This window comes from Gossypium hirsutum, chromosome A11 (genome assembly GCF_007990345.1).
Source record: "Gossypium hirsutum isolate 1008001.06 chromosome A11, Gossypium_hirsutum_v2.1, whole genome shotgun sequence".
In the NCBI taxonomy this organism is placed as follows: Eukaryota; Viridiplantae; Streptophyta; class Magnoliopsida; order Malvales; family Malvaceae; genus Gossypium; species Gossypium hirsutum.
This window is the reverse complement of record NC_053434.1, coordinates 83,150,149-83,162,007: the sequence shown is the minus strand read 5'-3', so window position 1 is coordinate 83,162,007 and position 11,859 is coordinate 83,150,149. Positions and strand designations below refer to the sequence as shown.

Here is an 11,859-nt window from a genome sequence, read left to right as displayed (position 1 = left end):
ACATAAATCAATAATTTGAATACATCAATAAATTCATTAACTATCAAACCTTTCAAGTACTCATTCACAAAACTATATACTTTCATCATCATTTCTTCGATTCAAAACTAAAATGGTTTATACACATACCTGTACCATCTCATACCAATTTTGTATACATTCCCATCTTTCATTTACCCATTGAACTATTCAAAATAAAGTTCGGATACTCAAGAATCTCTCACGATAAGTACCTATATCATGGCCCATAGCCAAATCAAGGTAACTTATCTCCGAAGTTCTGATATCATGGCCCAAAGCCAAAATCACCCAATATGTATGGCCCGAACCCAAATCGATTTATCTCTCACCCGAAGTGCTATATCATGGCCCGAAGCCAACTCAAAGTATCCCTAATGACATGTCACTAACATCCTAAACTATTTCTAAGGTTCAACCGGGATTTCAAATGTCAAATCGTCGTCAAAACACTATCATTCATATCCACAGTCTCGTATTTGTAATTTATGCAATAACAAAGCATATAAGATGCATTTGTATTGAAATTTATCGCATACGAACTTACCTTGAATGTGGAAACAACGAAACGAGTCGATTAGTTGATAACTTTATCTTTCCCCCGATCTAAGTCTACATTTCTCCCATCTTGATCGAAATATATTCAAATTTGACTTATTCAATTATCTATTCATTCAATTTAGTTCAAAACACACTTTAAAACACATTTACACTTTTACCCCACATTTTTCACAATTTAGTCCTTATTTCATAAAATCACAAATTAATGAAATTTCAATTAAACTCATGCTAGCCGAATTACTATTATGCCATTAGCAACCCATATTTTTCATTTATTTCACATTTTAACTACTATCTTTACACATTTCACAATTTAATCTTTAATTTGCATTTTCACTAAAAATCACTTTACAAAACTTATTTAACTATCATCAAACATTCATAATCTATCATAAAATATCAAAATACTCATGTATTCATCTATGAAAACATTAAAAATCTTTAACAGTTTTGCAAAATAGTCTCTGAGCTAGCTAGACTAAGCTGTAACGATTTCAAAAACACAAAAATCATTAAAAACGGGAGCTTGACCAAATATCAACCCCTAAAATTAGCTATTCTTCATGTTACAAACGGCTAAAGAAGAAGATGAATGAAAATTAATGGCTTTTGTTTTATTTAATTAACTTTAATTACTAAATGACAAAATTAACCTTATTATTAATTCAAAATTTCAATTATGCCAAGCCATTATCATCCACTATCTAATTAATGGTCTAATTACAACATAAGGACCTTAACTTTAAGGTTCTATAGTTAAATTAACACCTTTAACTAACAGAACAGCACTTTTGCATTTTACGTAATTTAATCTTTTTTTATCAAATTGAGCAACCAAATACTAAAATTTCTTAACAAAAATTTCACACCATCATATATTCATCTGTAAACATTAAAATAATAATAAAATAAATATTTTGACCTCATATTTGTGGTCCTAAAATTACTATTCCGATTTGACTAAAAACGGGTTAGTACAACGTCTACCCTTAGGAATTTTTGTCCCTAAAAATCTTACCAGTGAATAGGTTAGGATATTGTTTTCTCATAGCTTCCTCAAGCTCCCACGTAGCCTCTTCGACACCATGACATTGCCATAAGACTTTTACTAAAGCTATGTGTTTATTTATCAGTTCTTTGATCTCTCGAGCTAGAATTCTGATTGTTTCTTCGTTATACGTCATATCAAGTTGAATTTCAATTTCTACAAGAAAAATTACATGTGAAGGATCCGATCTATATCGACGCAACATCAATACATGAAACACATTGTGGATTTTCTCTAACTTAGTCGGCAAAGCTAGTCAATATGCTTCTAGCCCTATTCTTTCAATAATCTCATACGGCCCGATGAAACGCGGACTCAATTTGCCTTTACGACCAAATCGAAGTATTTTTTTCCACAAAGATACTTTCAAGAATACTTTATCACCAATCTAACAAGTTCAGCACCCTGTGGTATCTCAGGAACCTGTTGAGGAGTAGGTAGGGGAGGTCGGTGTATAACAAGGTTTATTCTCGGGTACTAGGTAAACCATTCATTCATCATTTGAAAGAAGGATTGTTTTGTCTCCTCACTTCAGCCCTCAGACACGGGTCTTTCACTACCAGACGCAAAGGCAACTTTTTGAACTGAAGCTAAAATATTGCTCTCAGTTTTCTCGGATTCAGCTCTAGCTCGATTGGATGACATTATTAAATGAAAAACACATTTAAAATGATTAAGAATCATTATACTATCACAATTTATATAATGGCATGTATAACTAAACTTGTGTTTGCTACGTCAAATCTGAGAATCGACTAAATCATAGCTCTAATACCACTAAATGTAACACCCCTAACCCGCATCCGTCGTCAGAACAGGATTTCAAAGTATTACTAGAACTTTCAAAATATTTTACAAATAATTTATATAAATTACTATTCATTAACCGAGACCATTCAAAATGTCTCTTAATTGAACCCTCGAGACCCAATACGAGTATTAGAATTGAATCGAGACTGAACCTAGAACTCTAAGAATTTTTCACGAAATTACAAAAAATTTTCAAGGTGCAGGGCTACACGCCAAGGGACACGACCGTGTGACCCTGAGACACGCCCGTTCTAGGGGTCGTGTTCGACCCTGTGTAACTTTTTGACTTATCCACACAGTCATGCCACACGCCCATATTCTAGGCTATGTAGCACAAACAGCTAAGACACACGCCCGTGTGTTCAATTTTAAGCATTCTGGTTCTCAAAATTAAGGTGTAGAGGACACACGGCCTAACCACCTGCTCATGTTACACGGCCGTGTGTCACACATGGTCTAGACACACGCCCGTGTGTCTGCCTATGTGGACAAAATGAAGCCATTTCTAGCTTCATTTCTTACCCAAAATTTCACCCAAGACCTGCACTTGAAACACACATCCAATACCAACCATTCCAAACATTTCTAAGCATTCAAGTTAAACATTTTCCATCATTCATCATGGCGTACCATTACATGCATATGTATTTATAAACTTACCTTGGATTAGCTTAGGCATTAACATCATTTGATTGCATATACTTAACATATCACATATGAATATATCATAATAACCTACTTAATTATACCAAAATAAGCCATTACTAGTCATTCCAATGGCTAGGCTACAAAACATCATTTTCATGCCACTAATTGTCAAGTTGTCCTATACATGCCATTATAACAAAATAATTTAGCCATATATATACCCAAAATAACTAGTTGATAGTGTGACAATGCTTCGATAATATCCAACCTTCGCGAGCTTTCGAGCACTATAAAATAAGGAAAATAAAACGGAGTAAGCATTATATGCTTAGTAAGTTCGTATAACAGAAACTAATCTTACCAATCCCGTTATTAAATCTAAGCATACAATATCATGTTTTCCATCCATTTGGTTAAATTGCCTAAACACTTACATTCAATCAAACATGTTAGTTACAAGGTTTACATATACATCAAGTAAAGATAGATAAGCTCATTATGCAACTCTTTTAATACATTATCATTTCATCTCATAATTCTCATGCCATGTCAAGAGTTTTATATCCGTTAAATTATTGAAATTTCAATGGATACTCAAGTAGTACACTCGAGGTGTACGATTCAATAATCCGTTAATTTCTTACTCAAGGGTACCCAATAGGGCACCAAATCAAGGAACACACTCTCGAGTCACATATCGTGTAACAAGATTACCAGTCTAGGCTAAATCTTTTATATAACGTAAGCTCAAAAGAGTTCAATTAGGATTACTGGTCCTGGCTAAACCCTAATCGTAACGTATACTTGAGAAGTATTATATCCGAATTACCCGTCCGGGTTAAATCCTTTCTATAACAAGGTAAATAGGATTACTCGTCTGAACTAAATCTCATACGCAACAAATGCAGGATCTTATTCGTTTCAAGAAAGCGCATATATTCATCGGAATTCAATATTCAATTGGGACTTAACCTTTTTTCACCATATCAAGCATGTATTAAATTTCTCATTATAGCATTCAAGTAATGTATATTAATATAAGTCACATTCCATACAACACAAAATTCAATTAAACATATTTACATGCCTGATTAAGTTACACGAACTTACTTCGACACTTGTTCGCGTATAAAATCTACTAATCTGAAACCTTTTTTTTCCTCGGTCTAACCTCGAATTTGTGTTGTCTGGATCTATATAAATAGCTTTAATCATCAATTTCACATATTTTATATTTATTTGGACTCAATTTACGTCCTAAGAAAAATTACCATTTTGCCCCTAACTTTTTCATAAATTCTAATTTCATCCCTAGGCTCAAAAAATGAAACTTGTACAATTTACTCCTTATTTCAAATCTAACCAAAATCTCATTACAAATTTACAGCACATGTATTAATAAAAATTTAAAATTTTTCATCAAATTTCATAAGTTTACACTTTAGTTCCTAAATCATATTTTCATCAAAAACCACTTTGTAAAAGTTGTTTATCTATCAATAACCTTTCATTTTCTACTATAAATTTTTAGTTTTCAGCATATGCATCCATGACCCATATTCTGTACTTTGATAACTTTTTAAATTAATTCCCCAAATAGATAGTTTAAGCTATCTCGGTTTCAAAAATATCAAAATTACTAAAAACGGGACAAGGAACTTACCCAATTAGGCCATGAAATTTTTTTCTCTCTCCTAGGGTTTCCATATAATTTTGGGGTTGAAGATGACAAAATAAGATGATATTTTCTTTTTATCATTTTTTAATTAATTATTTATTTTAATTTTCAATTTAGTCCTTCGTCTTTTTCTAAATTTCTATGGATGAATCACCGGAAATCTACATACTTTTCTTTAATGGTCTAATTACCATATAAGGATCTCTAGATCTGAATTGCATAACTATTTAATCTTTATAGCTACTAGAATTCAACTTTCGCATTTTATGTGATTTAGTTCTTCTTGTTTAATCACTTAATCGATAAAAATTTTGTATCAAATTTTTCACACGACATATCTAGATAATGCGGACTATCTAATAAATTTTATTTTTGGGTCGAATTTTTAGTTCCAAAACCATTGTTTCGAATTCACTAAAAATATGGGTTGTTACACTAGGAGTGAGCTAATACATTTTGGGACCGTGTAGGAGACCATTAGAAGGTGTTATAACTCGATTCCAGTCACTGGGTTGAAACACGGAGCACTAGATGTCGCAAAATAGGGCACAAAATAGAAGAATTTAAAAAATGTCTTCAATGTCGCAACATACCCCTAAAGACATCAGGTCCTATGTCGCAGCATATTATCTTTGATGTCGCGAAATAAGACCTGATGTGTCATTACATCGCCTCTGTACGGGAAATATTTACGAGTCAAGGGTGTTTTGGTCCGCACAATCAAATGTTAATCATGAAGATGGCAACTAATCCAGGGTTAAGGACAACAGCCACCTTAGAGTCTATAAATAGGCTTATTTAACACATGTTATGGACATTATTCGTAATGTATAATTTTCTCTTTAGATTAAGTCTTTAACTTTTTTCTCTTCTTAGGTTTTAGATTTTATTTCCATTCTTGTTATTTACTTTTATCAGGAGATCAAGTTTGGAAAGTACAATCAAACTCTATGAGGATTCTGCTCTTAATTTTAATATAAATCAAACTTATTCTAAACTCTATTCTCTTGAACTGCGTTTTATGTTTATTCTCTTTTTTTAAGTTTATATTGTTTATGAGATCATGAAGAACTAATCCCTGTGGAGAATTAGCAAGTGGAAATGTGATTAATTAACTTTTTTTGCAGGGGATTCTTAGCAGGTCAGTTGTTCAGGAGAGAAAGAACATAAAACCCAAGGTTTGACAATCCTAAGAAGTCATTAATATGGCAATTAACCCATATTTGATATGGCCTATTAGTGAACACCTTAATCCTAAACCAATCTAGACTATAAGATTAAAAGATAACTAGTTCTTTCTGACTTGGTATTCTAGTAAAAGAATCGGAGGATCCTACTAGGGTATTGATTAGTTGATTGAACAATTGTAAGCAATTCCTACATATACGATGTTTGCTTTCTACTACCAAAGTCTTTTGCATGGAAATGGAGAATATAATAAGGTCTTTTTGGTGAAATAAAGTCATGGGAAACGAGGAGATCACCATGCACACTTAAGAAAGAGGGTAGTATGGACTTTTGTAATTTGTCGTATTTTAATGTTACATTATTGGCCAAACAGGGTTGACATTTCTTACATATTCCTCATTCTTTATTAGCGCAAACTTTGAAAGCCAGATATTTTAAAGACTCAAATTTCTTAAATTTCAGGTTAAGAAATCTACCTTATTTTATTTAGTAGAGCTTATGGGCTACAAAAGGGCTCCTTCATAAGGGTTTGTGATAGACGATTGGTGATGAGAGGAATGCCTCTATCTAGGATGATGCTTGGGTTCTTGGCAATGAAGATTTCAAAATTCAGAATACGGAGTCTAATTTGGCTCTAACTCCAAGTACAGTTGCAGAGCTCATTGATTCGAATACAAGAAAATGAAGAACCGAATTAATTCATAATACCTTCACAGAGGGAGATGCTGAGAGAATTTTATGCATTCCTTTGTCGATGAATGCGCAAAAAGATCACATCGTATGGCACGGAGAGGCGACAAGGGAGTATTCCATTCGGAGTGGGCATAAACTACAATTACAAGATGTGCAGACTCAAAAGACAACAAATTTATAGACAATTTTCTAAGAAACTGTGGAACTTAGATCTACCTCCAAAAATTAAAATTATAAACTGAGGGATTTCTTGTAATTATTTGCCCACTTTTAGAAACCTACACTATAAAAGAATGACGGGATGTGCAAATTGTTGTAGATGTCAAAGTGGAGCAGAAACGATGGAGCATCTATTATTTTGTGAATGCCAAAGGAAACATGGGAGAAGCTTAATGTTACTTGGCCTATAGCAGAAGCAAATACTGAATACAAAGTTTGGATTAAGAATATGTTCGAATCTAATTCTTTGTGTAAGTGCAGATTGATAGCATGTGCAATGTGGGCAATATGGATGTTAAGAAACATATTCATTCGTAACGGATAAGGTTACACGCACACTTACCAGGGCGAAGGTTACAGTCAGGTAGATGGACAGCTCCAAACGGGCCGACAGTTAAAATAAACTTCGACGCTGCGTTTAACAGGCAAAGAAAAAAGTTTTGCTCCGAGTTAGTGATACAAAATGAAAAGGCAGGGGTTTTTTGTTTAAAAATCGTCCTGCATGAGAACATATCATCCGTTTTTGTAGCAGAAGCAATGGCGTGCCTCTAGGCAATTCAGCTAGGGTTAACTCTCGGACTGCTGGGAGTTGTAATTGAAGGAGACGCTCATTTGGTGATTTGTAAACTGCAAGCAGAGTAAGCAGACAAATCTAAAATCGAAGTCTTTATTAGATATTAGAGCAGCTAGGTTCAAGATTTAAATCTTGTGTTTTTCGATTTGTTCACAGAGAATCAAACAAGGTTGCTCATATCCTAGCTACATAGGGAATCAAGAGGAGGGAGACCACTTATCTAATCAATGTTTTTCCTTCTTTTGCATTGGAGGAGGTGGACGTTGATAAGAGATGGATGAAATCTCTGAACGGAAGAAGATGAAGAAGAGCCCTAGAGAGATTGAATCTGAAATGGAATGGGTAGGTGAGGAGATGATTAAAGGTGCGTGATGAAGAAGGTTTTTGTTTCTGATGGAAGATTGATGGCCAGTAACGATAATAACTTTCTTTGAGGTTTCCCTAGGTTAATTTGTTGTTTTTCAGGGAGGGGGTTAATTAATCGATTATAGTTGGAATAGTTTGATGTCTCTAGAGTTACCTCCGAATATCAAACTGGATCCAGGCTTTGTTTTCTTTTCACTTTTTGGTCTATGTCCTTTATTGTCTTTGAACCTTTTTAACTTAGTTTGTAAGTCCTTTTGGACATGTTTAATTATTAAATAAAGGATCCAGGTATTTCTTTCAAAAAAAAAATTGAGCTTTCTAAATGTATTAAATAAATAATTAATTGAACGCGTTGCTTCGATGACTATTATGATGCTTCGGATTCGACTAAGTTTTCGGGGCAAGAATGCTACAATCAATTTTCCATCCTTCAAATAGCTTTCTATTTTTACTTTACTCTTTCTATTAAAACTTTATGAAACAAAGTGATTTTGAACTGTTACTTTCTAAATTCTTATAATTCATGTTTTAAACTTTTGATTGTACTTTTAAGTATGTAATACAAATCTACCAGGATTTTTGCTAAACTCTTCGAAACATTTTTCCTGCCCATTCTAGTTCTTTTATTTTTAAGTTTATTATTATTATTAATCACTTTTAGGTATTATTTTAACTTTTTTTCTCTCTTAGGCTTTCTTAGTTTCCAAGTACGTTCAAAACTATCGTTCAAAAAACCATTTGAATAAGCAATAAACAATTCAAATATCTAATTCGATTTATTAGATTCAGGATTCCACATCATTTAGTATTAGACCTAGGCTTCTAAGTGTTCGAAGTTGAATTTTTATTCCGTTTGTAGATTTTTTGGCGCCTAAAGTGAAAAGCAGGCCGAAACCTGCAAATCAACCTTTTTTTTACTGAATTTGTGGGTTTTTTCTTCTTACTATGCGATCTTATTCCGCTTATTACTTGAAATTTGTTGCTTTCATTCATTAAACACACACACACAAAGAAATGTTTTCTGTTAAAAAGAAGCACAACAGTTACGCGCAGTGCTTGCTCTGCTCTAATAGTATGAATTCTTTTATCCCATTCGCATTAATTCTGTAACGCTCCTAACCCGTATTCGCTACCAGAATAGGGTTTCGGAGCATTACTACCACTTGCAAATCACTAAAAAAATTCACTTAAATACTTATCAATTCAATGCATCAATAAATATATTACCATTCAATCAATGGCTTGGCACTTGCCTAAGCATCAACAACAATACTTGTTAGTGTACTTACACATATTTCATATAAATTCTTATTTTCTCAATATGTCATATTTGAATTTAATACTCGTCTTAACTTACATATTTTCCTTATGTTAACATAAAAAAGATAATCTCATATGTACATGTCATGATACATATCATTCTCTTACCGTTTCTTTAATAACATATATCATTCATTTCATTATATCAACATTTCATGCACCATCATTTCCTTATATCTTAGGTATATTTATTTCGGTAATGGTTCGTATTAAACTTAACATAATTTAAATTCCATGTACCTATACTTATTTCATTTATCTATCTTATAAATTATTTCATACAACTATTTTGTACATTTATTTCCATATGACCAATTCCTGTAAACATTTCACATTACCATTTTGTATAACCAATTTATTTAACCATTTGTTATATTACCTGAATATTAGTTGTTCAACAGATATCTTGGCGTTTCTCTTCCACGATCTTATTTATCTTCGACATGATGCCATAGTGTCTTTCAACTATGGTCTTACTCATTTTCTGTCATGTTGCCATGGTATCATTCAACCATGGTCTTATTCATTTCCCCGTCACGTTGCCATGGTATCTTTCAACCATGGTCTTACACATTTCATGTCACGTTGCCATGGTATCTTTCAACCATGGTCTTACACATTTCATGTCACGTTGCCATGGTATCTTTCAACCATGGTCTTACACTTTCAACCATGGTCTTACACATTTCATGTCACGTTGCCATGGTATCTTTCAACCATGGTCTTACACATTTCATATCAGGTTGCCATGGTATCTTTCAACCATGGTCTTACACATTTCATATCAAGTTGCCATGGTATCTTTCAACCATGGTCTTACACGTTTCATATCAGGTTGCCATGGTATCTTTCAACCATGGTCTTACACATTTTCTATCATAGAGCACACTCCCGCGAACCTCATTCTTACAGTGGGATTACCAGTCCAGGCTAAATCCCCTGTAATATAAACTCATAGAGTATTGTCGGGATTACCAGTCCAGGCTAAATCCCCAGCAACGACAATTACTCTAATGAGCTTGGATCTGAATTACCAGTCCAGGCTAAATTCAAACCCTAATTCGGATTACCATCCGGGATAAATCCATTTTACACATATTCTTTGGGAGGGCTATATCAGGTTAGGATCACCCGTCCGGGCTAGATCCTTTTTACCGTCAATTCCTTTTCAGAGATCCATTGAATTTTCCTTTCATTCAACCGGGATTTCTTCCCATTTTATCAAATATATCAATGTTTCATCAATTTTCATATAATGAACATTCAAATCATATTCATATCAAAAACATGCATTTCAAGCATTTAAGAATATAATTCAAGTTACACGAACTTACCTCATTGATTGTTCGTGTTTATGATTTCATTATTCTGATATATTTTCTTTTCCATGATCAAGTCTCGTATTTGTGTCGTCCGGATCTTTATAAATAAATTTGATCATCATTTTCATTCATTTCATATTCTAATGCATTTAATTAATGCTCCAGGCAAAAAATACCATTTTACCCCTAAACTTTTAATTAATGACGATTTCATCCTTAGGGTCAAGAAAATAAAATTCTTACAATTTAATCCTTATTTCCATCTATTATTATCATACATATCGATAACAATCCATGAATTCTATAAAATATCAAAATTTTTCACAATTTCAACACTTTTCAATTTAATCCCTAAAACATGTTTTCCCCCGATCTTGAACTGAATTGATAATTTCGTTAAATTTTGTAATTTAAATAATAAAATAATCTATTTCATGCAATTTAGTCATTTATGACATTTTTACAAAATTGCCCATAAAGTTTTACTTTTATTCAATTTAGTCCCTAAGCCTAAAACATGCAAATTAGCCATGCTAGATGAATATTCATACATATTTTCCTCCTCTCCATTCCACATCCTTAATTTATATAACATGCAACAAGTAACATTATCAATAATTTCACTATTTACTTATATGTACATTCAAAACTGTCCATTTGCGTCATAGTCAGTAAATTATTTATATATTAAGCTACAGAACTCGAAATTAAGATCCGTTAATTTTTCCTGAAACTAGACTCAAATTTATTTTTACCATAAAATTTTCAGAATTTTTGGTTTAGCCAATTAGTACAGTTTATTCATTAAAGTCTTCCCTGTTTTGCTATTTGGCAGTTCTGACCACTCTTCACTAAAGTTTAATTATCTCTTTAAACGGAATTCAAATGATGTTATAATTTGTTTCTTATAAAAATAGACCCATTAAGAAATTTAACCATATAAAGTATGTAACAAAATTATTTTTGTATAGTTTTTAGTGATTTTTCCAAGTCAGAACAAGGGATCTTGAAATCATTCTGAACCAGTCTCACAAAAATATAAATATCTTAGAATACAGAATTACTTTACTTTCTCTATTTATTTTATATAAAAATAGACTCAATAAGCTTTAATTCCATATCACCCTTAGCTTCTAATTCAATTTATATCATTTTTGGTGATTTTTCAAAGTTAGCCTATTACTACTGTCTAAAACTACTTTAGTGCAACATATTGATTACCAAGTTTATCACTCCTATTTTCATTTTCTACCATATTTCTCATTATTTTCTCTCATTTCTCTTCACTAATATATCAAAAACATGGAACCATATAAAAGAAAACTCTACATTAACATCAATTCCATGCTTTTTCAACAATATTAGACTTAAAAATATATTGAAATCTTAATGTTCTTACCTTTTCTTATTAACT

At 32.5% G+C, this 11,859-nt stretch overlaps 1 long non-coding RNA gene across 1 annotated transcript; it reads right to left on the bottom strand.

Moving 5' to 3' along the window:
• Positions 1–1,726: 1,726 nt before the first annotated feature.
• On the bottom strand, positions 1,727–7,417 carry LOC121209874 (uncharacterized). The gene is made up of 3 exons (XR_005905023.1): positions 7,207–7,417; positions 6,660–6,780; positions 1,727–3,372 (listed from the first exon to the last, which is right to left on the bottom strand). It is a non-coding gene; the product is annotated as an uncharacterized lncRNA (long non-coding RNA).
• Positions 7,418–11,859: the final 4,442 nt, after the last annotated feature.